This window comes from Natator depressus, chromosome 16 (assembly GCF_965152275.1).
Source record: "Natator depressus isolate rNatDep1 chromosome 16, rNatDep2.hap1, whole genome shotgun sequence".
Taxonomy (NCBI): domain Eukaryota; kingdom Metazoa; phylum Chordata; order Testudines; family Cheloniidae; genus Natator; species Natator depressus.
Window position 1 is genome coordinate 971764 of NC_134249.1, and position 26849 is coordinate 998612.

The 26849-nt window shown below is 51.3% G+C and overlaps 4 non-coding genes across 4 annotated transcripts; 3 read left to right on the forward strand and 1 right to left on the reverse strand.

Moving 5' to 3' along the window:
• Positions 1 to 851: 851 nt before the first annotated feature.
• LOC142000111 (U2 spliceosomal RNA) lies at positions 852 to 1043 on the reverse strand. The gene has a single exon (XR_012642160.1). It is a non-coding gene; the product is annotated as a U2 spliceosomal RNA (small nuclear RNA).
• A 9975-nt stretch (positions 1044 to 11018) lies between these two features.
• On the forward strand, positions 11019 to 11091 carry TRNAK-UUU (transfer RNA lysine (anticodon UUU)). Its single transcript has one exon. It is a non-coding gene; the product is annotated as a tRNA-Lys (tRNA).
• A 9835-nt stretch (positions 11092 to 20926) lies between these two features.
• Positions 20927 to 21000, forward strand: TRNAN-GUU (transfer RNA asparagine (anticodon GUU)). Its single transcript has one exon. It is a non-coding gene; the product is annotated as a tRNA-Asn (tRNA).
• A 4345-nt stretch (positions 21001 to 25345) lies between these two features.
• On the forward strand, positions 25346 to 25419 carry TRNAN-GUU (transfer RNA asparagine (anticodon GUU)). The gene has a single exon. It is a non-coding gene; the product is annotated as a tRNA-Asn (tRNA).
• Positions 25420 to 26849: the final 1430 nt, after the last annotated feature.

Below are 26849 nucleotides of genomic sequence, written 5' to 3' on the forward strand. Positions count from 1 at the left end.
CGCGACTTCCCCTAGTTCCAGGCTCCAGCACCTCAGGGCAGCAGTCCCAGAACTGCCCCGTCACCCAATCCTTCCTCCCGTGCCAGCAACAGGGGGCGGCTCTGAGGCTGATGCTCTCAAGGGGAGCAGCCCCTGCGGAGGGCAGACACTGGGGAAGCCCAGCGCTGGCTGGCGCCTACCCCTGCTCTCCCTGTCAGCTCTCAGGCTCCTCCGCCTCTGGCCAGAGGCTTCTGGGCTGCAACAGCACCACCCTGTGTCAGTTTGGGGGCCAGCACTAGGGCAGGACAAAGCTGGAAGGCCTGTCTGAGGGCACGGCTGCCCCTAAACCGCTAGGGCTGCACTGCCAGGGCGCTCCAGTCTAGGGGAGAACGGAGGAGCTGAGGGAGACGGAAGGAGCCTGGGGGTGAACCTGGAGGGTAGTTGGGTGTGGGTGGGACAGTACGGAACAGTTTCTTTGGGGACGGGGGATTGTTAGGGAGTTGGGTCCCCCCTCCCATTCAGCCTCTGGGTCTACAAATCAGACTCAAACCTTTCTCCTCTTCTGATCCTATAAACTGCTCCCTCTGTGCCAACAGGGACATTTTCACAAGGGGAAAGGAATGAAACTATTCTCTCCTGTGGGAACACTGCCGAGAGACACAGACCCAAAGCCCACACTTCTGGAAAGCACTATGTGTGAGAACCAGCCTCTTAAGTACTTTGTGAAACAGCACTAGAGCAGAAATAAGAAAAGCACCCACCTCAGAAAGAGAAAATAAAGAAACTGACAGAAAACACAGCTCAAGGTTACAAATAAAAGAGCAAAATGGGACACATTTTTTCTTTTTTTGAACCATCATGCTCTCCCCAGGGGGAGGTGCACCATACCCAGCATTACTGCAATACCAGGCTGATGCGTGGAGTGGATGGAGCAAGCCTCTATTCCAGATCCCTGTTCCAAAAATCCCTTCAATTGAGTTCTCAGATAGAGAACATATCAGAGATTAAACTGATAAGAACGGATTTAATAATTTTATTAAGATGATGTTGAAGTAAAAAGAAAACGGTACAGAGTTTAAGCATAGAAGTTTCTGTTTATCAGGGAATAAGGTACAGATTATCAAGGGGTGCGAAATTCGGTTTAGGAGCTGGTGGCGTAAGGAATACATAATCTGCAATCTCCCCGATTGGGGGTAAAAGTTTAACCAGTCAAAGTACAGACATTGAGATATGGGGGTATGTTGTCCATATAATGGCTGTGTTCAGGTGTGGAGTATAATGAGCGGATACGATGATGAGGATGGCTTTACCCTCATTTGGTGGGATTTAATGTTCAGTGAGTTTATGGTTCCAGTTCATACGGTCCAATGGAAAAAGCCTCTCAGTCCCTTTCCCATCGTGGATGCACGATGTCGTACCGGCTCACACCTCCTGGTACTGTCGGTGGCCGGTGATGTGTTCGATGTAGATGTCCCGGGACCATCGGATGGTGTCCGAGACCATGAGGCGCTGCATGAGCCGTGCATAGCGTCGACCGATCCCACAGGTCCGCAGCACACGCTCGTTGCAGGGGTCCCAAGCGCCCAGGGCTCCGACGATCAGGGCGTCCATCTGCACCTCGTAGCCCTTCGCTCTCAGGGCGTCGGCCGGGTGGGGTGTAAATTTCCAGCTTACGAGCTCTGGCTTCGCGGAAGGCCGGGGTCCTGTTCTCGAAGGGGACCGTGATGTCGATGAGGATGATCTTTTTCTGGGCCTCGTCGGTGACGACCACGTCGGGTGGCCGCTGGCTGTCAGTGCCGGGGATGGCGCAGTTCACGGCGACCTCCCCCAGGCGCGGTGCGATGGCTTTCACCAGGCGGTTCTGGATGGCGTGTGGCGCAGCTGCCCGGCTCTGGAGTGGGGCTTGCAGCTGCACAGGACGTGGGGCAGGGTCTCGCTGGAGTAGCCGCACTTCCTGCAACGCTCGTCTCGGTTCCCGTGGCGGACGGCTCCGTTGAGCGGGACGCAGTTCAGCCGGGTGCAGTGGCTGAACTGCCAGTCGGCGAAACGGGTGAAGCCGCCCCCCAGCGAGGCAGTGGCTGCTGGCGTCCCACTTGCTGGTCAGTTCGAAGGCTTTACCCCGGTCCGGTTTACGCTTCAGGGCTTCCATGTACAGCGAGTGGATGGCCGCCTTCAGGGTCCTCTCCAGCATGCCCCTGGTGCTCGGGGTGACGATGGTGTTGTCCTCAGACCTGATCTGTGGCACCAGGACTCCCAGCTCCTGGCGCTCCTCGCACCACTCCCAGCGGCAGCCGATGCGCTTCCCCAGGTGACGCGTGGCATTGCGAGCGCGGGACCACAGTGAAGCGATGTCGCACCCGTCCCCTCCGAATTCGCCATCCAGGGAACCGCTCAGGAAGCTGGCCGTGTCTTGGTTGGAGGGGGCTCTGCCGATCCACTTCTTTGTTGTGCCATGGAGGGCGTTTGCTGCGATGTTCCTTACCAGGGCGTCGGGACATGTCAGCAGGCGGAAGGCGTGGGTGATCACTGCGATGTCACACAGATCACCCATGCGGGGGACATTGGCACTGCCATGCCTGTGGGCGATGTAGACCAGCTCGTTGCTGGCTCTCTGGGGAAGGAACAGCCACATGGGCCTATCCTCCATGAATTTATCTAGTTCTTTTTTGAACCCTGTTCTAGTCTTGGCCTTCATAACATTCCTCCACCACATGTGGCAGCTGGGAGCTCTGGCGTCCGCCCGCAGAAGCTGGGAGCTATGGGGCCATCTGCAATGGCAGGGGACTGCGGCTTCTCCCCATCACCCATGGTGACTGGGAACTCCAGGCTCTGCCTGCCGTGTCTGGGAGCTGGGGGCTCCCTCTGTTGCCTGTGGTGGCTGGGAACTCCAGGGTCCCCTGCCCCATGGGGTGCCTGGGAGCTCCGGGGTCTGCTTGCAGCATCTGGGAGCTGTGGGGTCTGTGTGCAGTGACATGAGCCTGTGGGGATTCCAAGATCAGATCCAGAAAGAACAATATGCTCAGAGAGAGTAGGCCACCCCAGAGTCCTATGGAGTAGTTCCAGAGCATTCACCCAGTGATTCTGGGCAAGACCAGCTGGGAGCAAAGCAGCTGCTGTTGTCACTAAGGTAAGTGTTTGTCTCCTCCAGGCTGTGGTGACAGCCCTGATGACTGCAGAGAGACTTCCCTTGGGCTGGGGCTAATTTCCAATTAAAGGTTCCCAACTAGCTCTGCGGGCAGGTGGAGAATTCCTTCATCCTGAGAGCTGCTAATCTTCCTTGGCATCGTCTAATGTGTACTTCTAGTGCAGCTCCCTGACCAGGTCCTCATATCTCATGGGAGTTGTAATCTCCTGAGGCCTGTGTTTCGAGATCTTGGTGACCTGGGCACTGCTTGGTGCAGCTGGATGTCTGCTCACTGATTGATCAGTAGCAGGGTTTGGGGATTTTTTGGTAATATTGGTTTTACAAAGCCCAGTCAGGCCTAAAAATTTTTTCCCCGGAAGCCAAGCTAGGCTCCTCCCATCCATCCCCATTACAGCAGCCTGGTCCCTAGTAGAAAAAAATAGCTTAATGAACACTGGACTTTAAGTGAGTTTTGTGTGGTGGCTACAGTAGAACCTCTAGCATTGCAAACACCAGTTACCTACTGACACGTCAAAAACACACCTCATTTGGAACTGGAAATATGTAATCAGGCAACAGGAGAGAGAACCAAAAAAAAAAAAAAAAAGCACAGTAGTGTATTAAATGAGCACAGTAGTGTATTAAATGTAAACTAAAATAATTAAAGGGAAAATTTTAAAAAAGATTTGACAAAGTAAGGAAATTGTTTCTGTCTGGTTTCATTTAAATTAAGATGGTTAAAAGCAACATTTCTCTCCAGCATAGTAAAGATTTAAAGCTGTATTCAATCTCTGTTCAGTTGCAGACTTTTGAAGGAACAACCAGAGCTTTCTGTTCAGAGTTATGAACCACCGCCATCCTGGGGTATTTGTAACCCTGAGGCTCTACTGTAATTGCTGAGGCTGCGCTGGTTTTTAGGGGGATCGTTCTGCGGAGGGATGTGGTTCTGGTCCCATTCGGGGGCTAGCAAAACCAGTGTGAATAATGATGCTGGAAATAAAATGTATTTTTCATATTTTTTATTTTTGCAATGTTTTAAATCCACCCCAATTGGAAAGGAAAATGGGATTCAAGCCCTGGTGGTTCGGGTGGGAATTGTGCGGGAGAAGATAGCTGGAAGGTTCCCATTCCATGGGAGCAGCACAGGGCTGGTGGATTGCCCAGCTTTGGCTTTTGTTCGCTGGTTGTCCCCACAGGGTTGATTTTGTAGTTGGTCGTTTAGAATGTATTTGCTGGACACTTGTGTGGATCTTTTTGCCCTGGGGCTCCCATTGCTGGGCCCCTGGTTGCAGCCACCTCCATCTGCAAGTTAAACGTATAAATATTGTCCATAAAACCCGTGCAGCTGTGTGCTGTGTCAAAGACAACTCCCGTGTCACTCTCCTGTCTGTTACAATCCTTCTCCAGGGGGGCCCACAGATATGTTTGGCCCCAGGCCCACAAAAAGTTAATTCAGCCCTGCTGCCCGGAGCGGAGAGTCAAGTCCAGCCAGCCCCATGGCACCAGAGGTGCAGGAGCTGCCACCGTGGGGTGAGTGAAGGACAGGACCCAAACCTCCAGAGGAAGCAGGATCCACCCCAAACCACCCAAATGCCTCCACCCCCAGACAATTTACTGAGTTGTGACAGGCCATAAACATTTACTAATGGGCCCTGGGGAATGTTCCCTTTAATGTTTTACATCCATGTGCAGAATGAATTTTGTTATGTGCACCAATATGGAGGTGATGTGTGGTGGGTGTGTGGCCAAGAGTTCGGACTGTGGGAGGGGGCTCAGGACTGGGGAAGAGGGTTGGGTTGTGGGGGGGGGTGAGGGCTCTGGCTGAAGGTGCAGGCTCGGGGGGGTTGGGATGAGGGGTTCGGGGTACAGGAGGGGACTCAGGGCTGGAGCAGAGCGTTGGGGTGCAGGGGGACAAGGGCACTGGCTGGGGGTGAAGACTCTGGGGTGGCATTTGGATGAGGGGTTTGGAGTGCAGGAAGGGGCTCAGGGCTAGGGCAGAGGGTTGGGGTGAGGGGTCTGGCTGGGGGTGCAGGCTCTTGGAGGTTGAGGTGAGGGGTTCAGGGTGCGGAGGGGGCTCAGGGTTGGGGGAGAGGGTTGGGGTGCGGGGGGGGGGTGAGGACTTGGGCGTCTGTCTCATCCCTCCCTGCCCCACCCCACCTTCCATCCGTGCGGCTCTCCTCGTTGGCCTACCCGCCTCCTCCGACCTGCTCCCTTCATTAGCCATCTTCCCTGCACCACGGGCTGTGCTACTGACTAGGGAGCAGGGAGACAGAACATATCTGGGTAGAAACAAACCCTGGCTAATGTGCTGCGCTCACCACAGTGCCCCCAGCTTTAGCCAAATATTTAATTAGCCTCCACACACTTTTTTTCCCTGCCTGCAGATTATAGTGATCTCAGCCCGAGAAGCTCTGGAATGCGATTCCTTCCACAGACATGCTCAACTGAGACATAATGGTATTGACTTGGTGTGCAAAAGAACAGTAAAAACATAATCAGGTCCCAGTTTTATGTGATTAATCCAGCCCTATGGCAGATAAAACCTAATGATAACACATCTTCAGCCAGAACGTCATCTTCTGACAGCAACCAGCGCCAGGGGCTTCGAAGGGAATGAACAGAACAGGCAATCACTGAGTGAACCATCCCATCATCTACTCCCAGCATCTGGCAGTCAGAGGTTTAGGGACACCGAGAGCATGCGGAGACATCCCTGATTATCTCAGTTAATAGCTGATGCACTTCTCCTGAGGAACTGATCTAATTCTTTCTTGAACCCATTTACAGCTTTGGCCTTCAAAACATAATGAACACACGTCTACAACCCCAAGAGGGTTGACAACCCCAAGAATTCTAAAAACAGGAATTATACACCCGGAAGTCAAGAAATGTTAATAAAGTCATGATATTTCGTTCTTATGGGCCTCTTTGTTCCTGAGCCTTTAGGGTGCAGTAAGCCACTTCCACAAAAGCTGGAGCCTAAACACCTGAATGAATCTTGGTCTCCCCTCATCCTTTTCCTGTTACCTCACCCAAACATTTCATAGACCTACGGCCATAGCTACGCTACAAGCCTATGTTAACTCTCCTTACGTCAGCGTAGACTCGCAACGGTCACTGTGTCACTTGTGTGACTGACTTCCTTGTGCTATTGTAATAAATAAAGAGGTAATGGATACAGACGTACACCAGGCAGGATCGTTTGGAAGCCAAAGACTTGATGCTTCCATCCATTGCCACTGTCAAGTTTTAGCAAATTAGGACAAGTCATCAAATAAGAACAACCTCAGGTATCAGTAACTGCTACATGGAGCAAATTCCTACAGATAGCAGTTTCTGGCACCACACCAGCACAGCTCTGCTCCCCGGCTCTTCTTGGGCAATTAGCATATGCTTTTCAGTCACACACACATACATCATGCACGCAGTCCAGCCAGTCGATATTTATAGTTACCAGTCCAGAGTCTGGATCAATCTAGTGGCCAGCCAGATTGGTCACAGAGGGGAGCCGGGCTCTGTCGGTCACGAACCGATGCTCCTGGAGTTGTTGGCAAGACGAACCCAAAGCCCCATTGGCAAAGCACCCTGTTCTTATAGTCCTTTTTCTTGTTGAAGTCTATGGGTTTTGCTGTGTCAGTTTATGACCGGTTACTCCTCTGTGGGTGTTATCTTTTGATGGCCAAAACACCTCCGGGAGGATCAGCCTGTCAGGTTTCCATTTAATCTATTATCTTGTGTTTTAAGGGTGCCAACCTTCACCTGAGGTTCATCAGTCTGCCCCTCCTCAACCATGGATGTGCGTTGATGGTTCTCTGGTGTCTTTGAGTCTCTTCACTTCTCCTCCCTTAGCCATCTGGCTTCAAAAATGGCCTTCACACCTTATCTTTCCCTGATATATACATTCCTCAATCACACAAACAGGTCTTTGCGGAGACCGTCAAAAGGTAACAAATGGCAGTGTTTTATGTTGAACAAGTAAGGCATCGTAAATTAGGCCTTACTAAACCTTGCAACTATCTTTTCCTATATTGGGGCCTAGGCCTTCAAAATTCCTCTGATCTAATTAACATAGACACAGACAAGATCCTGTCTGTTACTTACAAGGCATGAATAAAAAGAAAATGGCTAATACTAGTATCCACTATCCTATTCATTTATTCTAATACCTTAATTCTTACTATAAAACATACACTGTATATAGCCAGAACATAACCAATTATATAGCACTGTACCCATGGTACAACATAATGACTCCCTCATTAGACTGCTTGCCCTGTCAGCCTGGCTAACTTGGAGCTTTGGCCTCTCCCCATTGCCCCTGGGGACTGTCAGTCTCTGGGTCCTGATTTCCCATTGGCCCTTCCCGCTTCTCTTGGTACTGGGAACTAGCCAATCAAACAAACCCACAAAGTTTTAGTAAAGGGCCAACAGCCCCCTTACACAAGCCAGCCCCGTGGGGGTCACTGATGTCCAGAGAAAGCAGCATGAGCTGGTCCCATAGTGTAATGGTCAGCACTCAGGCCTCTAACTCTTGCAATCTGAGTTCAAATCTCTTTGGGACCTTGTATTGGTTTGTGGTAAAGCCCTGGAGCTCAAAGTGCTCAACTTCCCTGTCTCCAAGTGTGAAAGAGTGAGTCATTTCTGTCCTGCTGGGTGACTCATGCCCACTGGAGCCAGGTCTTTGGTCAGGATGTCTGCAATGGGTTGGGGCCCTAGAATTTGCCACCCTGGCTAGTGATGCCTGCAGTTTGACCTGATGGTTGGGATTCTCGCTGTTTCACCTGATGCCCATGTCATAAATATAAAGGGAAGAGTAACCACCTTTCTGCATACAGTGCTGTAAAATCCTTCCTGGCCAGAGGCAAAGTCCTTTTACCTGTAAAGGGTTAAGAAGCTAAGATAACCTCGCTGGCACCTGACCAAAATGACCAATGAGGAGACCAGATACTTTCAAAGCTGGAGGGGGGGGGAACAAAGGGTCCTCTCTGTCTGTGTGATGCTTTTGCTGGGACCAGAGCAGGAATGCAGGTCAGAACGCCTGTAAAGACTTAGTAAGCAATCTAGCTAGATCTGCGTTTGATTCTGTTTTGTTTAAATGGCTGATAAAATAAGTTGTGCTGAATGGAATGTATATTCCTGTTTTTTTGTCTTTTTGTAACTTAAGGTTTTGCCTAGAGGGATTCTCTATGTTTTTGAATCTGATTACCCTGTAAGGTATTTACCATCCTGATTTTACAGAGGTTTTTTTTTTCCTTTTTCTTTAATTAAAATTCTCTTTTAAGAACCTGATTGATTTTTCACTGTTCTTAAGATCCAAGGGTTTGGGTCTGTGTTCTCCTATGCAAATTGGTGAGGATTTTTATCAAGCCTTCCCCAGGAAACGGGGTGTAGTGCTTGGGGGGGATATTTTTTGGGCGGGAGACGTTTCCAAGTGGGCACTTCCCCTATTATTTTTGTTAGACACTTTGGTGGTGGCAGCATAGAGGTTCAAGGACAAAAGGTAAAAGTTTGTACCTTGGGGAAGTTTTAACCTAAGCTGGTAAGAATAAGCTTAGGGGGTCTTTCATGCAGGTCCCCACATCTGTACCCTAGAGTTCAGAGTGGGGAAGGAATCTTGACAGCCCACAAGTTTGGCCCTTATGCTTCCTGCCCATGTTTTTCCTCTTTCCCACATGGCGCTTGAAGAAAGGAGTGCCAGGGCCAGGCTTCATAGTCACAGCTAAGCAGGAGGGAGGAAGAGTCCCAGGCTGGAGCACAGCACACCTCTCCTCCTCTGGGCACCTAGAGCAGAGGTGGCTGGTGCTGACAGCTCCAAGGGAAGGCTAAAAAGCCAAAGAGCAACCGAGGGTGGGGCAAGAGGAGGGGAGGACCGTGCCTGCACGTGGCCAGCAGACAGCCACAATGACACCCAGCCAACCTGTTCCCTGGCATGACAAACACCCACTGAAGGCCACCCACAGACCAGCATGTGGGGCAGCTGCTGTTGCTCTGTGGCCAGCATCAGAAGATGGTAGGAAAACAGGGCCAGCCCCGCTGGTGGGGCCTCTGACCATTCCCACTCCAGGTGCTCACTTTTGCAGCGGGGCTGGAGATTTTACCCCAAGAGGCTTTCCCCAGCTGGCGAGAAGTAGAGAAACACCCAGCTCCCAAGGTGCTATTTAGCTCTCTCAAGCACAGGGACAGGTGCACATTTGGAGGAGGGAAACTGCTCTACACGGTAGCCTGGGCAGCTGCCCATTTACTTTGGCAAGTCAGGAATGGCAAAGACTAGACTGGACGCACCTGGGGCTCACGCCCTAGCCTTTGTGATGCCCAAACCCAACTCCTTCCCGGGGGTCTAGCTGAAGCCAGAGCATTGGCCTGAGCAGCCAAGAAGGGGATCCAGCCCTGAAGAAAGCAGGACTTTTAACCAAAGCAAGCACAACCATGGAGGAAGTCCAGTCCTGAATCATCTGATCCACAGGGAGATGCCTTATCCATCCGACCACATGATGAGGTAGTCAAAGCACTTCTTCAGAAAAGGCAGACACTGTGTTTCTCGGGTCATCTACTGTGGGGGGCAGAAACTCTCTGGGCACAAGAAGTCGAGTTCCCAGCGAGAAGTGAGATTTAATTCTATGCAGCCAGGTGCAGGACTTAGGCAGGGAGGCTTAGGCATGGGGGATTGGCATGCAGCGGATGGGCTGGCAGTCTAGGTGCAGAGATTTAGTCACACTGAGGCACAGGAGGGAGGAGGAGGAGGAATCCTGCTGAAAGGCAGTGGCTGTGGAGAAAAAGAGGAGGGGTTTCTGGCACTGTTTTGCCTCTCTTTTGCCTGCCTGCTCACTCTTGTGGTCAAAGGGGTAGATTCTATCAGGAAGCCCAGTTAGCTCAGTGAGTAGCGCATCAGGCTCTTACTTTGAGGGTCCAAGGTTCAAGCCCCTGGCTGGGCACTCAGCTTTTAAGTTGCCTTGTGTGCCAGAAGCCAAATGATTCCTGGTGGTGTCCAGAGCCACACAGGGATTCCCAGAAGCCATGACCATTTCCTGGAAAGGCCTCTTTCTGCTGCTTAGTCCTAGGAAGCAGGATAGAAGCCCATCTCCACAGGAAAGCGGGCCCAGAAAGCAGAGCTCTGGTTGGCAGAAAGTGGGGCCAGGTACTATGATAAACCAAGGGGAGGGCGAGAGCAGCAGAGAGAGGGGGAGCAGCTGGAGAGCTGTAAGTGCAGAGTTCAAGCCTGCCAGCTGAGGGCCACAAGTGTCTAGAGACTGTGACATCATCGGGTCCCATGGCGTAAAGGTCAGCTGTCAGAGTGCTGAATACTGCAAGCTGAGCTCCGATCTCAGTGGGACTTTTGGACTTGTTGCTTCACACCTAAGCACAGGTGGAGTTTCAAGGCTTTGTCTTGCTCTTTCAAATGATGTGGGAGCCAGTCTTTTGCCTGCTTGCAGTTGTGACGTGAACCCCAGAGGAGACGTTGGATCCAGAAGGCTGGCCTTGCCTGGAGCCCTATAGGGAGGGATGTGAGCTGGATTTACTCTGAGTCCTTAGCTGGGCTGCAGCCAGGCCTAGGAGGCAGCCCTCTTGGTTGACCTGCTGGCCCAAAGTCACTTTGGCGGTGTTGGTCTTTACCCAGGAATGCTGAAGGGTGGGCCTGAGGGAGGGAGACTCAATCCTCCTCCCTATTGGTCAGGGCTGAAGAGGAGGCTGTAAGAGTGGCCAGGTTGATGAGCTGGGCCTTCTAGAGTTTGGGGAGGGTGGAGTTGACTTGGGCATTGTGCTGGCAAAATGCCTCAGGGTGCTGGAGGGAGGAGGAGACCAGGGCTAGGGCTGGGAAGAGAGAGAGAGAGAGAGCAGCAGGTTTCCTCTATTGTTTCCTGCTCTCTTTTTCTTGACTAGTTTCTCCTCCGCATGAACTTGTTCCTTTTCTTTGTGAGCCTGGCTAGCTCAGTTGGTAGAGCATCAGACTTTTAATCTGAGGGTCCAGGGTTCAAGTCCCTGGTCAGGCAATGAGCTATTCCCCAAGATCATAAAAGTCTATCACTTTTGCATCCTTCTGGGTGTCTCTTTCTCTTCAGAATTTTGCCTTTCCTAAGAAGGGCCTTTTGTGTGTGGGATTGAAGGGGAAACTTCCTGACATCCCCTCTGTCCTCGCAGGCTGGAGGAATAAAGGCCTCTGGGCATATAGCAAGTTCCTCCCAGATGGCTGCATCTCACATGGTGGAGGTGGAAGCTCTGTCTCCTTGTCTCTTTTTCTGCCTTCACATGGCTGTGCTGATCTGGCTGGCCTGTCTGAGACAGGGTGTGGGGAATGTTTGGAGCTTTTGCTTCGTATTGAGGGCTCCCTCCTACAGCAGAGTGATGTGGGCTCCGTGGAGAGTCTGAAAGAATTGCCCCGTCAGCGTTAGGTGCTCACCCAGCACTCGGCTTCCCTTCTTAGGAGTGGGGAGGAGGGTGGGGCTCAGCCCCCCCAGTTGGAGAGGGGTGCAGGTGGCGGGGCTGCTGGCTGGGACTTGGAGAAGCGTGAAATGTCTGCAAGAGGAGTGGAGTGGGAGGAAGAACATGTGTCTGCAGTGCCTGGGGTAGGCCTGTGCCTCCCCCAGGAAGAAGATTTTTGTGTGTGCCAGTCCCTGGGAGGTTTGGGTCCAGGCCAGTGTTGGGGCCTGAATTGTCAGGAGACCAGGGGAAGGAAAGTGCGGAATTGGTGGAGCTGGGGAGTGGAGCACCAGGAGTCTCTCACCCCGCCTTGGGAGCACTTGTGGGGACTGAGCTGTCTTTGGGTCGGGGTAGTGGTGGGACCCCAGGGGATGGGGAGCAGCAGTCTGGGGGCTCATTCACCCAGGCAAGGAAACACCCCTATGGGGGGAGAACTGACCCAGCAGTGAGCACCGGACCTGTTGGTGAGTCCCACAGTGTCCTTGGGTCTGACCTGAGACCAGAGGGCCCCTCGCCAGCGAAGAGGAAATCCGACACAGCAGCAGCAGCCTCTCTTTCAGCGACCACAGCGTGTTCGGCAGTGATTGAGGGACTGCAGCCATCAGCCTTGTCATAAATATAAAGAGAAGGGTAAACCCCTTAAAAATCCCTCCTGGCCAGAGGAAAAATCCTCTCACCTGTAAAGGGTTAAGAAGCTAAAGGTAACCTCGCTGGCACCTGACCAAAATGACCAATGAGGAGACAAGAGACTTTCAAAAGCTGGGAGGAGGGAGAGGAACAAAGGGTCTGTGTCTGTCTGTATGCTGCTTTTGCCGGGGATGGAACAGGAATGGAGTCTTAGAACTTTTAGTAATTAATCGAGCTAGGTATGTGTTAGATTATGATTTCTTTAAATGGCTGAGAAAATAGCTGTGCTGAATAGAATGACTATTCCTGTCTGTGTGTCTTTTTTGCAACTTAAGGTTTTGCCTCGAGGGATTCTCTATGTTTTGCATCTAATTACCCTGTAAGGTATCTACCATCCTGATTTTACAGAGGTGATTCCTTTACTTCTATTAAAAGTCTTCTTGTAAGAAAACTGAATGCTTTTTCATTGTTCTAAGATCCAAGGGTTTGGGTCTGTGGTCACCTAGGCAAATTGGTAAGGATTTTTACCAAACCTTCCCCAGAAAGTGGGGTGCAAGGTTTGGGAGGATTTTGGGGGGAAAGACGTGTCCAAACTTCGTTTCCCAGTAAACCCAGTTAAAGTTTGGTGGTGGCAGTGGAAATTCGAAGGGCAAAGGGTAAAATTAATTTGTACCTTGGGGAAGTTTTAACCTAAGCTGGTAAAAGTAAGCTCAGGGGGTTTTCATTCAGGTCCCCACATCTGTACCCTAGAGTTCAGAGTAGGGGAGGAACCTTGACATGGTGGCAGAGTGGTGCGATTAACCTGAAATCCTTTTGAGATCAATTTGAGATTTTTTTGAACCAGAAAAACAGATTTTAAAAAGGAAAATTTTTTTTCCTTTGGGGCTGCTGGAAAGGAGGTCCAACTGAAAGCAGCTAGTTTTTTCTCTGCTTTGGTGCCAGAGCAGAGACAAAACGGGATTATCTTTGTGAATTGCAGGTTTTCTTTGCCTGGAGGCAGAGTACTTAATCTCCTGCAGAGAAATTCACAGTCTTCACAAACCAGAGGTTTTTTTTTCCCCTAAAAGTAAATAGGGGGGTCTTCTACCCATTTGCCTGGAGACAAAAGTGGCAGGGTTTGTTTTTTTTTAGGAATTTGATTTTTTTTTTTTACAAGGAGCACAGGTTTGAAAAGGAATTTTTTTTCCTTTGGGCTCCTGGTAAGCAGGTTTCCAAGTAGTTGGAGGTTTTTTGCTTTGATTTCGGGGCCAGAGCAGAGACAAAGGGAATTGTCTTTTTCTGTAGGCTGAGAATCGCTATCAGAGAATAGGTATCCTATTCCAGCACAGCAAAATTTTACAGCCAAGTTTTCTTTGTTTATTTCTAAACCTCGGGTGTAAAGTTAGTTAAAAAGAGAGAGGTTAGGATGACAGACTCCACAGCTCAACAAAAGCTGGAATTAGCCAGATTTCAGGCTGAGGAAAAACAAAAGGAACATGAAAGACAGATAGAACTCATGCGGCTGGAGAAGGAGGTACAGGAGGCTGCCCACAGGAGAGAAATGGAGGCAAGGAAGCATGTGGAGGAGGAGAAGGAAAAAGAGAGGAAGCATGTGGAAGAGGAGAAGGAAAAAGAGAGGAAGCATGAACTGGAGATGGAGAAGGTAAAGGCTCAGCAGAATATACCAACAAACCCTAGCAATCCTTCTCCAGGTACCACTTCCCATCCCAGAAAGTTCCCCACCTACAACGCAGGCAATGATACGGAGGCCTTCTTAGAAAACTTCAAAAGGGCCTGCTTTGGGTACAGCATCTCTACCGACCAATACATGGTAGAGCTGAGGCCGCAGCTCAGTGGACCCTTAGCTGAGGTGGCGGCTGAAATGCCTAAAGAATACATGAACAAGTATGAACTGTTTAAATCCAAGGCGAGAGTCAGAATGGGGATAACACCCAAGCATTCTTGTTGGAGGTTCAGAGCCCAAAGGTGGAAACCAGACGTGTCATTTACCCGACATGCCTACCACCTTGTGAAACATTGGGATGCCTGGATATCAGGAGCAAGTGTTGAATCTCCAGTAAATTTGCCCTTCCTAATGCAAATGGAACAATTCTTAGAGGGTGTTCCTGAGGAAATAGAAAGATACATCCTAGATGGGAAGCCCAAAACTGTAATCGAGGCAGGAGAGATTGGAGCCAGATGGGTGGAGGTGGCAGAATAGAAGAAAACTGGTTGCAGTTGGAGTGGAGACCAGAAGGGACAACCCCAGACCACACCCTATTACCGGGGGCCGCCCAAGGCCCCACCTACCTCCCAAAGAACCCTCCAGACACCTTATCGTCCCACCACCCCGTTCTCCAGCAACCCGCCTCTCCCCAGTGACCCGTCAGCTGGACGATGTTTTAAATGTAACGAGCTGGGGCATGTAAAGGCCAACTGCCCCAAGAACCCCAACAGATTACAGTTCATTGCACCGGAATCACACCAAAGATCCGCAGGCCCAGATACCTCCCAGATACCCTTGGAGTGGAGGGAAACTGTGAGTGTGGGCGGGAAGAGGGTCACCGCGTGGAGGGACACCGGAGCACAAGTGTCAGCTATCCATGCTTCCTTAGTGGACCCCAATTTAATCAACCCCAAGATCCAAGTGACGATTCAACCCTTCAAGTCCAACTCTTTCAATTTGCCTACAGCCAAGTTGCCTGTCCAATACCAGGGCTGGTCAGGAACATGGACTTTTGCAGTCTATGATGATTATTCCATCCCCATGCTGTTGGGGGAAGACTTGGCCAATCATGTGAAGTGGGCCAAGAAGGTGGGAATGGTCACCCGCAGCCAGGCTAAACAAGCCGTCATGCCTAGCTCTGTTCTGGAAACTTCTATCAGGACCCGGTCAGAGGTGATGGACCAGGACCCCAGGCCAATGTCTGCAACAGCAGTAGTGGATTCAATCCCAGAGACCCAGACGGAACCAGTCCCAGAAATGGAAATGGCCCAACTTGATTATCATACACATTCTAAGGAGAGTGATCACTTTAGATAAGCTGTTACCAGCAGGAGAGTGGGGTGGGGGGAGGTATTGTTTCATGCTTTGTGTGTATAAAAAGATCTTCTACACTTTCCACAGTATGCATCTGATGAAGTGAGCTGTAGCTCATGAAAGCTTATGCTCAAATTGGTTAGTCTCTAAGGTGCCACAAGTACTCCTTTTCTTTTTGCGAATACAGACTAACACGGCTGTTACTCTGAAACCAGTCCCAGAACCGGAACCAGTGGAACAACCAGCACCAGACCCATTGCCAGCACTGAATCCAGTACTTTCAACCTCAACACCAGAGGGCCCCACCGAACCTGAACCGGCAGCAGCCCATAACCCTACACAAGAGGCTCAGCCGGAGCCTGAACCCCAACAGAGTGTCCCAGTGGAGAGCGGTTTACAGTCAACGGAAACGGCCACATCCCCTACATCGCTTCCAGAGGGACCAAGCATAGGTCCACAATCCAATGAGGAACTGATGTCTCCAGCATCAAGGGAACAGTTCCAGACCAAACAGGAAGCAGATGGAAGCCTCCAGAGAGCTTGGATGGCGGCACGGAGCAACCCACCGCCTCTCAGCTCTTCTAATCGATCCAGGTTTGTTGTAGAAAGAGGACTTTTATACAAGGAAACTCTTTCTGGTGGACACCAGGAAGACTGGCATCCTCAGAGACAGTTGGTAGTTCCAACTAAATACCGGTTTGAGCTCTTGAGCTTAGCCCACGATCATCCTAGTGGCCATGCTGGGGGGAACAGGACCAAAGACCGTTTGGGGGGATCATTCCCCTAAGAGGAATGGGCAATGATGTTTCTACTTATGTCCGGTCTTTTGAGGTATGCCAAAGAGTGGGAAAACCCCAAGACCAGGTCAAAGACCCTCTCCAGCCACTCCCCATCATTGAAGTTCCATTTCAGCGAGTAGCTGTGGATATTCTGGGTCCTTTTCCGAAAAAGACACCCAGAGGAAAGCAGTACATAGTGACTTTCATGGATTTTGCCACTTGGTTGCCACTCCTTACCACCATCAAACAAATGGCATGGTGGAGAAGTTTAATGGAGCTTTGGCGGCCATGATACGTAAATTCGTAAATGAGCACTCCAATGATTGGGACCTAGTGTTGCAGCAGTTGCTCTTTGCCTACAGAGCTGTACCACATCCCAGTTTAGGGTTTTCACCATTTGAACTTGTATATGGCCGTGAGGTTAAGGGGCCATTACAGTTGGTGAAGCAGCAATGGGAGGGATTTTCACCTTCTCCAGGAACTAACATTCTGGACTTTGTAACCAACCTACAAAACACCCTCTGAACCTCTTTAGCCCTTGCTAAAGAAAACTTACAGGATGCTCAGGAAGAGCAAAAAGCCTGGTATGATAAACATGCCAGAGAGCGTTCCTTCAAAGTAAGGGACCAGGTCATTGTCTTAAAGGCACTCCAGGCCCATAAAATGGAAGCATCGTGGGAAGGGCCATTCACGGTCCAGGAGCGCCTAGGAGCCGTTAATTATCTTCTAGCATTCCCACCTCCAACCGAAAGCCTAAGGTGTAGCATATTAATTCTCTAAAGCCCTTTTATTCCAGAGACTTAAAGGTTTGTCAGTTTACAGACCAGGGAGGAGAGGACGCTGAGTGGCCTGAAGGTGTCTACTAGGAAGGGAAAAGTGCTGGTGGTGTAGAAGAGGTGAACCTCTCCATGACCCTTGGACGTATGCAGCGACAGCAGATCCAGGAGCTGTGCACTAGCTACGCGCCGACGTTCTCAGCCACCCCAGGACTGACTGAATGGGCATACCACTCCATTGACACAGGTAATGCTCACCCAATTAAAGTCCAACCTTACCGGGTGTCTCCTCAAGCTAAAACTGCTATAGACCGGGAGATCCAGGATATGTTACAGATGGGTGTACTCCACCCCTCTGGAAGTGCATGGGCATCTCCAGTGGTTCTAGTTCCCAAACCAGATGTGGAGATACGTTTTTGCGTGGACTACCGTAAGCTAAATGCTGTAACTCGTCCAGAGAACTATCCAATGCCACGCACAGATGAACTATTAGAGAAACTGGGAGGGGCCCAGTTCATCTCTACCTTGGACTTAACCAAGGGGTACTGGCAGGTACTGCTAGATGAATCCGCCAAGGAAAGGTCAGCCTTCACCACACATCTCGGGCTGTATGAATTTAATATCCTCCCTTTCGGGCTGCGAAATCCACCCGCCACCTTCCACAGACTTGTAGATGGTCTCCTAGCGGGATTAGGAGAATATGCAGTCGCCTACCTTGACGATGTGGCCATATTTTTGGACTCCTGGGCAGAACACCTGGAACATCTACAAAAAGTCCTTGAGCGCATAAGGGAGGCAGGACTAACTGTTAAGGCTAAGAAGTGTCAAATAGGCCTAAACAGAGTGACTTACCTTGGACACCAGGTGGGTCAAGGAACTATCAGCCCCCTACAGGCCAAAGTGGATGCTATCCAAAAGTGGCCTGTCCCAAAGTCAAAGAAACAGGTTCAATCCTTCTTAGGCTTGGCCAGTTATTACAGATGATCTGTACCGCAATACAGCCAAATCGCCGCCCCACTGACAGACCTAACCAAAAAGAAACAGCCAAATGCCCTTCAGTGGACCGAAGAGTGTCAGAAGGCCTTTAACCAGCTTAAAGCGACACTCATGTCTGACCCTGTACTAAGGGCCCCAGACTTTGACAAACCGTTCCTAGTAACGTCAGATGCGTCCAAGCGTGGTGTGGGAGCAGTTTTAATGCAGAAAGGACCTGATCAAGAATTCCACCCTGTAGTGTTTCTCAGCAAATAACTGTCTGAGAGGGAAAGCAACTGGTCAGTCAGTGAAAAAGAATGTTACGCCATTGTCTACGCTTTGGAAAAGCTACACTCATATGTTTGGGGATGGCGTTTCCACCTGCAAACCAACCATGCTGCACTACAGTGGCTTCATACCGCCACGGGAAATAACAAAAAACTTATTCGGTGGAGTTTAGCTCTCCAAGATTTTGATTTTGACATCCAACACATCTCAGGAGCTTCTAACAAAGTGGCTAATGCACTCTCCCATGAAAGTTTACCAGAATCAACTGGTTAAAATCATCCTTGAGATGTGGAAAATATTGTTAGTCTTTATGTACTTGGTAGTATATTTAGAGGTGCATGTGTCTTATTAACTCTGTTTTTCCTAGATCTCCAGGAAGAAATCCCAGCCAGCGTTTCACCCTAGCTGAGATTTGTGGGGCGTGTCATAAATATAAGGGGAAGGGTAAACCCCTTTAAAATTCCTCCTGGACAGAGGAAAAATCCTCTCACCTGTAAAGGGTTAAGAAGCTAAAGGTAACCTCGCTGGCACCTGACCAAAATGACCAATGAGGAGACAAGCGACTTTCAAAAGCTGGGAGGAGGGAGAAAAACAAGGGGTCTGTGTCTGTCTGTGTGATGCTTTTGCAGGGGACAGAACAGGAATGGAGTCTTCGAATTTAGTAATCTAGAATCTAGCTAGGTATGTGTTAGATTATGATTTCTTTAAATGGCTGAGAAAATAGCTGTGCTGAATAGAATGACTATTCCTGTCTGTGTGTCTTTTTTGTAACTTAAGGTTTTGCCTCAAGGGATTCTCTATGTTTTGAATCTAATTACCCTGTAAGGTATCTACCATCCTGATTTTACAGAGGTGATTCCTTTTTTACTTCTATTAAAAGTCTTCTTGTAAGAAAACTGAATGCTTTTTCATTGTTGTTAAGATCCGAGGGTTTGGGTCTGTGGTCACCTATGCAAATTGGTGAGGAGTTTTACCAAACCTTCCCCAGGAAGTGGGGTGCAAGGGTTGGGAGGATTTTGGGGGGAAAGACGTGTCCAAACTACATTTTCTCAGGAACCCAGATAAAGTTTGGTGGAGGCTGTGGAAATCAAAGGGAAAAGGGTAAAATAATTGTAGCTTGGGGAAGTTTTAACCTAAGCTGGTAAAAGTAAGCTCAGGAGGTTTTCATGCAGGTCCCCACATCTGTACCCTAGAGTTCAGAGTGGGGAAGGAACCTTGACAGGAGTCAATAACTGGAATAGCAGCAGTATTGTGCAGGAAAATGTCTCACAAGATGCTTTACCTGGACATTGGTGAAATACAGAATTTGAGCAGAAAACCCTGCTCTCCGCAGCAAGAATGATGTGGGCGGAGGGGGGGTGTCTTCCTGTCACTTCTTCATAATACCACAGAGACAGGTTTTTTCAAAAGCCAAACCATCCCCCCCACCATCCTCAGTCAGCCAATGAACAGGGAAAAGGTTACAGACAGCAGAAACCTTAGAAACAGTTACGTCACAACAAGCCCACCTCACAAAGTGGTCGAATAGTTAAAACAATAGCCTGCCTATCTTCTGTCATCCTTGTGGGCAAGAGCTGCGGAAGCCCCTGAAGGTGTGGGGGTCACAGGCACACAAACTGTGGCCCCACCCTTCCCCTGAGCCCCCACCCTCCCCTCAAGATCCCAACCCCCCATCTCCCCGAGACCCCGCCCCCCGCTTGCTCCTCTCCACCCTCTCCTGCAGTTCTTTGCCCTTATGGCCAGTAAACAGTTGGATGGCATAGTCCCCCCACCTTTAAAAGTTGGGTGCCAGGCCCCACTCCCTCCCCCCATTCCAGAACCTCTGTTTCTGGGAGTATTATATTCTTCCCCCATCTCTCTCAATTAACCATTTCCCTCCTTCAGTTCAGTGACAGCCCCACACTCTTTGCTTCCTACACACAAAGATTCACACACAGACCTTGCAAGGAAAACCTCCCCAAGGAGTCAGAAGCACCGGAAGTGCTGGAAAATAGAGGAGATTTGACAGTGGGACCCAGAGAGGTTCCCCAGCAGATGAAGGGGATCCCCCGCTGCCCAGGATCACCAATTGTAGGGAAGAACCAATTGGGTTTGCTTTTGGGAAGCTGCCTGGAATCAGATCTAAAATCATTATTCAGTCTGAGATACGGTTACAGCATCCACAACCCCAGTGTCACAACTCTTGAATTCAGTTGGTCCTTATATTTTACCAGCCACAGAACTAAAGGGATTTGAATTAAACCCCTGTTCAGAGTCAATGAGGAGTGAGGGATCTTGGGGCTTTTCATTTCTTAGCCTCTGGCACCATCACGTGGCCATTTCAGTTTACTCCTTATAACAGTGGTCACCACCCGTTGATCCTGCAGCCTCGGCCAGTCAATCCCGATCTCTGAGCCACTAAAAGTCCAGCAGCGCAGCGGGGCTCAGGGGCTGCCTGCCTGCCCTGGCCCCGGGCCCCTCCCAGACCTGGCTGGCTGCTGGCACATCTCTGCGGCCTGTGGGGAAAAGGAGCGGGGGGTGAGGCAGCTCCACGCGCTGCCCCCACCTCCAGAACTGTCCCTGCAGCTCCTATTGGCTTGGAACTGGCCAATGGCAGCTGTAGGGGCGGCGCTTGCAGGTGCGGGCAGTGCACGGAGACCTGCTGCCCCCCTCCCTCCCAGGGGCCGCACACACAGACATGCCAGCAGCCAGCTGCTGACTGGGAGCCACCTGTGGTAAGCACCTCCCAGCTGGAGCCTGCACCCCAACCCCCAGCCCACAGCTCCCTCCCAGACCCTGTAACACCTCCCGCACCCCAACACGCGGTCTCAGCCCGGAGCCCCCTCCTGCACGAAACTCCCTCCCAGAGCCTGCACCCCTCCCCGCCTCCCGCACCCCAACACTCTGCACCACACGCGCACGCTGCTAGGCAACAGCCTTGGTAACAGCACATTTGTATCTCTGTGTCTCTGTGGCGCAGTGGGTCACCGCGTTCGGCTGTTAACCGAAAGGATGGTGGTTTGAGCCCACCCAGGGACGGTGGTAACCCTGTGCTACTTCCTTGCTCTTCAGGACCTGCTGGGAGCCTCAAAGTTCACCTTTTGCCACTTGAAAACTGTCCCTCTTGGCCTCAGTGGTTTCAGCTGGTGGCCCTCAGAGTGCGCTGGATGCAACCCAGAATCCCATCTCCCAGCAGCCATGCCAGAGGCTTGGGCTTAATCCTCAAGGCCGAGTACAAAAGCTTGAGCCAGGAATGTTTCACTCCCTTCCTGCACCCGACCAAGCAGCAAGGGAGAAACGGACGAGACGCGCCGGCTGAAGACGCCCCCCTTCCACTTCACTTTAGGCTGCACGAACCTGTTGGCCTGCCTCATGCCTCATCAGGGAAGCGCGGCCATGCTGCCCCAGCCTGAGTCATGGCCGCGGCCTGGCCCGCCCCGGCTGACAGAGCGCAGAGCCCCACGACTCAATGGCAGGTTGAGTCGGCAGCCTTGGCTCTTTCGCCCGACAGCCACACAGACCTGTGTAGTGTCCCGAGAGCTTCCCTCGTGTTCTCCCGTAACAGCTGCCTGCGGTGCGGGTGGGAGAAGGGGACGAGGAAGCACGGCTGCCTCCAGCTGGGACAGGAGCCCTCACCACATGCAGGCCTCTTGCCTTCAGCCCAGGCAGCCAGAGGTGCCAGGGAGCTCCCTGTCAGGCCCCCGCTTCAGCCGCCTCTTGCCTCATGGCCAAGGATCTTGGCGATCTGCCTCGCATGAAGGCCCAGAGCAAAAAGAAACAAGCGCAACCCTAGCAGAGGATGGTTTTGATCCATCGACCTCTGGGTTACGGGCCCAGCAGGCTGCCGCTGCACCACTCTGCTGGGTCTGCACCCACAGCCCCCAGCATCTGGATTTAGGGGCAGATTAACCTTTTGTGGGCTCCAGAGCCAAACGTATTTGTGGGCCTGTCACGGAGTCCCTGGGCGATGCTCTGGAACTGCTCCCCATGAAGCCAGGCAGGACTCTGGGGCAGTCTCCTCTCTGGGAGCAGCCTGTCTGCAGGACACACAGCTCACCCAGCTTCCACCTTCCTGGGTCTGACCTCGGAGCATTCAACATCCTCTGCCCCTCCGTGTGCTTCCCACAGCGAGACCGCTCAGGCGGGGCTCCTGGGGAAGCCAGAGGGTCCTGCCCCCCAACTCCGCAGTCAGACGTGACTCTCAGCCAGCCAGTAACACAGAAGGTTTATTAGATGACAGGAACATGGTCTAAAACAGAGCTTGCAGGTGCAGAGAACAGGACCCCTCAGCTGGGTCCATTTTGGGGGGCAGTGAGCCAGACCACCACGTCTGCCCTTCACTCCATGTCCCAGCCAGCCCCAAACTGAAACTCCCTCCAGCCCCTCCTCCTGTGGGCTTTGTTCCTTTCCCGGGCCAGGAGGTCACCTGATTCCTTTGTTCTCCAACCCTTTAGCTCTCACCTTGCAGGGGGGAAGGGCCCAGGCCATCAGTTGCCAGGAAACAGGGTGTTGGCCATTCTCTGTGTCCAGACCCCTGCACACACCTGCCCTCTAGGGCTCTGCAGTGATCATACACCCTTACCCCACCACCTAGATACTTAAGAACTGCATAGGGGAAACTGAGGCACCCCCACAATATTCGGAGGAAACATTAAGAACAGTCCCACTTCGTCACAGGGCCCCATGTCGTCATTGTTGGCTCCGAGCATGGGCCTGGTGTGGCAGGGCCATTGGTGCCCTAATGTACCCGGTACTGAATCTCAGAGACATTTTTCATTTGGATCACACACCTCTACATGACTATGTGCATTGCCATACACAGCTCCCTCAGCCCCCAGTTCTTCTCATTGAGCTCTACCATGTGGGTTTACCAGTGTCCACAGTGAGCAGAACTTTCATAGTGCTGAGGGAAGCTCCCCACAGATTTGTCTCCTTCCTCATTCAGACGTTCTATAGCCATGTCTCCAGTGCCACCCCATGTCACAGTTCACTGTGTGTGGTCCCACTCTCAGCTCAAAGTTCCAAAGCCAGCAGATGCCTGGTCAGTTCTGACAAATCCCCTCCCCAGCGCCCATCCTCCCATTGGAGCAAGCCCCTTGCAAACACCATTTCCCCAAAGTGAGGACTTAGCCCTTGGGAATCTGAAGACACCAGCCTTTCTCCCTCTGCTCCCATCTGCATGCTAGTCTACTGCCTGGTCACCACCACCTCTCCCTATGCTTGTTTCCTTTCTACTTTGGACATGCTCCCCAGCCAGCTGGGACTATTCTCCCACTGCCAGCCTGACCCGCTTCCTCTTTCCCTGCTCCCCTTGACATTCCTTTCCTATGGGTGACCTCTGTTCCTTGAGGTTAATTCCAGTTTCTTTATCTGCTCTAGCTTTATGGTCCCCAGTAGTCACAGAGCCACCTGCAGCTTCTCTGACTGTAGCCATGGGGCCAATTGTCAGAGGCCAGCGTTAGATAGCTGCAGCTACTAGTCAAGGGAGGGGTGGCAATTCCAAGGCTGAGCATGCTTGAACCTTGAATCGGCAGCACTAGGGCCTCTAAATCCTCAGCACTGGCCCTAGGCAGCTGCAGACTCTGCAGTTAAGCACTTCCCTCCTCTAGGCCATGGTTTTAAGTAGCTGAGATGCCCATCACCTGCAGCAGAGGCTACCAATTCCCACGCACCCCTCAGCTAGCATGTAGTCATGCAGAAAGTGCAGCCTGGATGATTTTGGAGGCTGGGGTACCAGGAAGTTCCCATCCCTGAGCAGCAGCTCTGCAACAAGCTCACATGGCCCCCCTCTGCAGTGGGCCCAGGACCCTGGGAAGACAGTGGAGTTACCCTGTGTATAACCAGTTCTGTCCAAAGCCTGTTGAAGTGAGTGGGAGTCTTTTCATTATCTTTAATGGGCTGCGTACAGAATCAAAGGACCCCATTCTCAACTCTGGGAGCAAAGCGCATTCTGTGCTGCACTGGTTTACTATGGTAACAGGAAGGTCTCACATTCCCCAGTGAATAAGCAACACCTCCTACAACACCTAACTTTTTCTGAGAGGCCTCCTGCCCAATTACGAAATGTAAACCTGCTTCGCTTACCAGGGCTGAAAATATCTGGTAGTGTGGTCACAAAAGCAAGGCCCTTCTGAATTCAGGAGGAATTTTCGATGTGCACAGAACACAGACAGGACTGGTCCCTGCACGGTTACAGAACTGCAGTAAAGTGGAACAATTTTCAGCTTGTGTGATTGGAGGATATCTGGATCCATATGGTAAGACTGTCCTACATAAATGAGGAAAAGGTGAGGTGCTTTTGTTATTCTTTTGTTCCACTCTTTGTTTCTGTGGGGAATTTGCCAGTGCAATATTACTGTCTTCCCTTTCAACAATCAACACCAAAAGAAATGACAATGGCTGTTGAAAATAGCAATTCCAGTCCGAGTTAGCACTGGGAAGATGCCAGCATTTGTTGCTCAATTTTATTCTACTTTTTCCACAGCACGTTTCAGTGGATCAGCATATTTGATTGGGGAGAAATGAAGTAACAAGCAGCCCAATTTGCGCTTGAGCACTCCTGAGTTTTGAGAGTGTTCAAATGTGGAAGGCAGGTGCTCGATTCCCTTTCTGAATATTGGATAAATCAAGAAAGGAAAAGCCAATTTCTGCTTCCCTGTCTCAGAATGGAAATCCTCCTACGGGCCTGGCACTGTATCTACAGCTGCCCAGGTCCTCGAGTAGAGCCTCCCCTCCCTTACTTTTCATTTTCACTTCTTGTGGGATCCACAGACCCCCCCCTTGCTAGGCTTCAGACAGAGAGGGGCACTGTCCATTCAGTCCACCCAGTTCCTCCTTTTGGGGGCTGCCAGGCGAGGTCACACCAGCATCCCTCGTCCAGCCTGGGGAAGTCTTTGAGGGTGATATCCGGACCAAAGCCTTCTACTCCTTGGGCACACTTGTTCCCCATTCACAGCGCCACCTCTTCGAGCAGCCAGCTCCCCATTCACAGCAAGCTGCAGCGCATGGGGTCTCAGGTTCCCCACTCCCTCCCGCTCCCTTTCCTGTGGATAGTGGCCAAGGGAATGCTGGGAAATGTAGTTCCTTCCGTGCTCCAGGGCTGGCTCTCTAGGCAGGGAGCTGACCAAGGAACTACAGCTCCCAGGGCCCCGTGGGCTCTCAGCTCCCAGGCTGGATCCCTGCTGCTCCGAGGCTCCACTTCGGCAGCGCTGCGAGAGGGGAGGAAGCGAGTGTTATGGGCCCGTCTGAGCTTGGGCCTGGCACGGTGGAGCCATTGGAGCCACGGTGAATCCGGTCCTGTCCGGACTAGCGCCTTGCAAGCTCTAGTGTGGGCAGCAGATCTGCCGGCTGCACAGCCTGGGTGACAGCAGACAGGTCTCTAGGTGTCTCTGTGGCGCAATGGGTCAGCGCGTTCGGCTGTTAACCGAAAGGATGGTGGTTCGAGCCCACCCAGGGACGCTAGTAACCTTGTGCTGTTTCCTTGCTCCTCAAGATGTGCCGGGAGCCTCAAAGGCCCCTTTTTGCCACCTCAAACCCGACTCTCTTGGCCTCAGGGGGTTCAGCTGGTGGCCCACAGAGTGCGCTGGATGCGAGTCAGAAACCCATCTCCCAGCAGCCGTGCCGGGGGCTCGGGCTTAATCCTCAAGGCCTAGTGCAAAACCTTCAGCTGGGCACATTTCCTTCCCTTCCCTTCCCGCCCCCATGCTGCAAGAGACAGACACACACACAATCTCTCCCTAACCTGTTTGCAAACCCTTGGCGCGCGTTCCCCAAGCTGGGCAACCTGCTCCCAGCTGAAGGTGACCACACACCCTGCCAGGGGCAGGCTCTGCTCAGCCAGGCTCCCCATCGCCTGACTAGACAGGTGGTTCCCAGCCCCAAAACTTACTCACATTTCACCCCAATGGCCCCAAACTGCCGCTTTTAATATGCAAATAAGGAGCAGCCACGCTCAGGCCTCTGCCCAGCTCTCGAGGGCAGCCTGCAGGCAGAGAACAAGGTGACATTTAAATTAGCCAGGACGAAAAGGAGGACTTGTGGCACCTTAGAGACTAACGAATTTATTTGAGCCTAAGCTTTCGTGAGCTACAGCTCATTTCAGCAGATGCATTCAGTGGAAAATACAGTGGGGAGATTTATATACATAGAGAACATGAAACAATGGGTGTTACCATACACACAGGAAGCAGAGTGATCACTTAAGGTGAGCTATTAGCAGCAGGAGAGCGGGAGTCGGGGGAGGGGGGAGAGACCTTTTGTAGTGATAATCAAGATGGGCCATTTCCAGGATTTGACAAGAACATCTGAGGAACAGTGCGGGGTATGGGTGGGGGGAATAAACATGGGGAAATAGTTTTACTTTGTGTAATGACCCATCCACTCCCAGTCTTTATTCAAGTCTAAGTTAATTGTATCCAGTTTGCAAATTAATTCCAATTCAGCAGTCTCTCTTTGGAGTCTGTTTTTGAAGTTTTTTTGCTGAAGAATTGCAACTTTTAGGTCTGTAATCGAGTGACCAAAGAGATTGAAGTGTTCTCCAACTGGTTTTTGAATGTTATAATTCTTGACGTCTGATTTGTGTCCATTTATTCTTTTACGTAGAGACTGTCCAGTTTGACCAATGTACATGGCAGAGGGGCATTGCTGGCACATGATGGCATATATCACATTGGTGGATGTGAAGGTGAAAGAGCCTCTGATAGTGTGGCTGATGTGATTAGGCCCTATGATGGTGTCCCCTGAATAGATATGTGGACATAGTTGGCAACAGGCTTTGTTGCAAGGATAGGTTCCTGGGTTAGTGTTTTCGTTGTGTGGTGTGTGGTTGCTGGTGAGTATTTGGTTCAGGTTGGGGGGCTGTCTGTAAGCAAGGACTGGCCTGTCTCCCA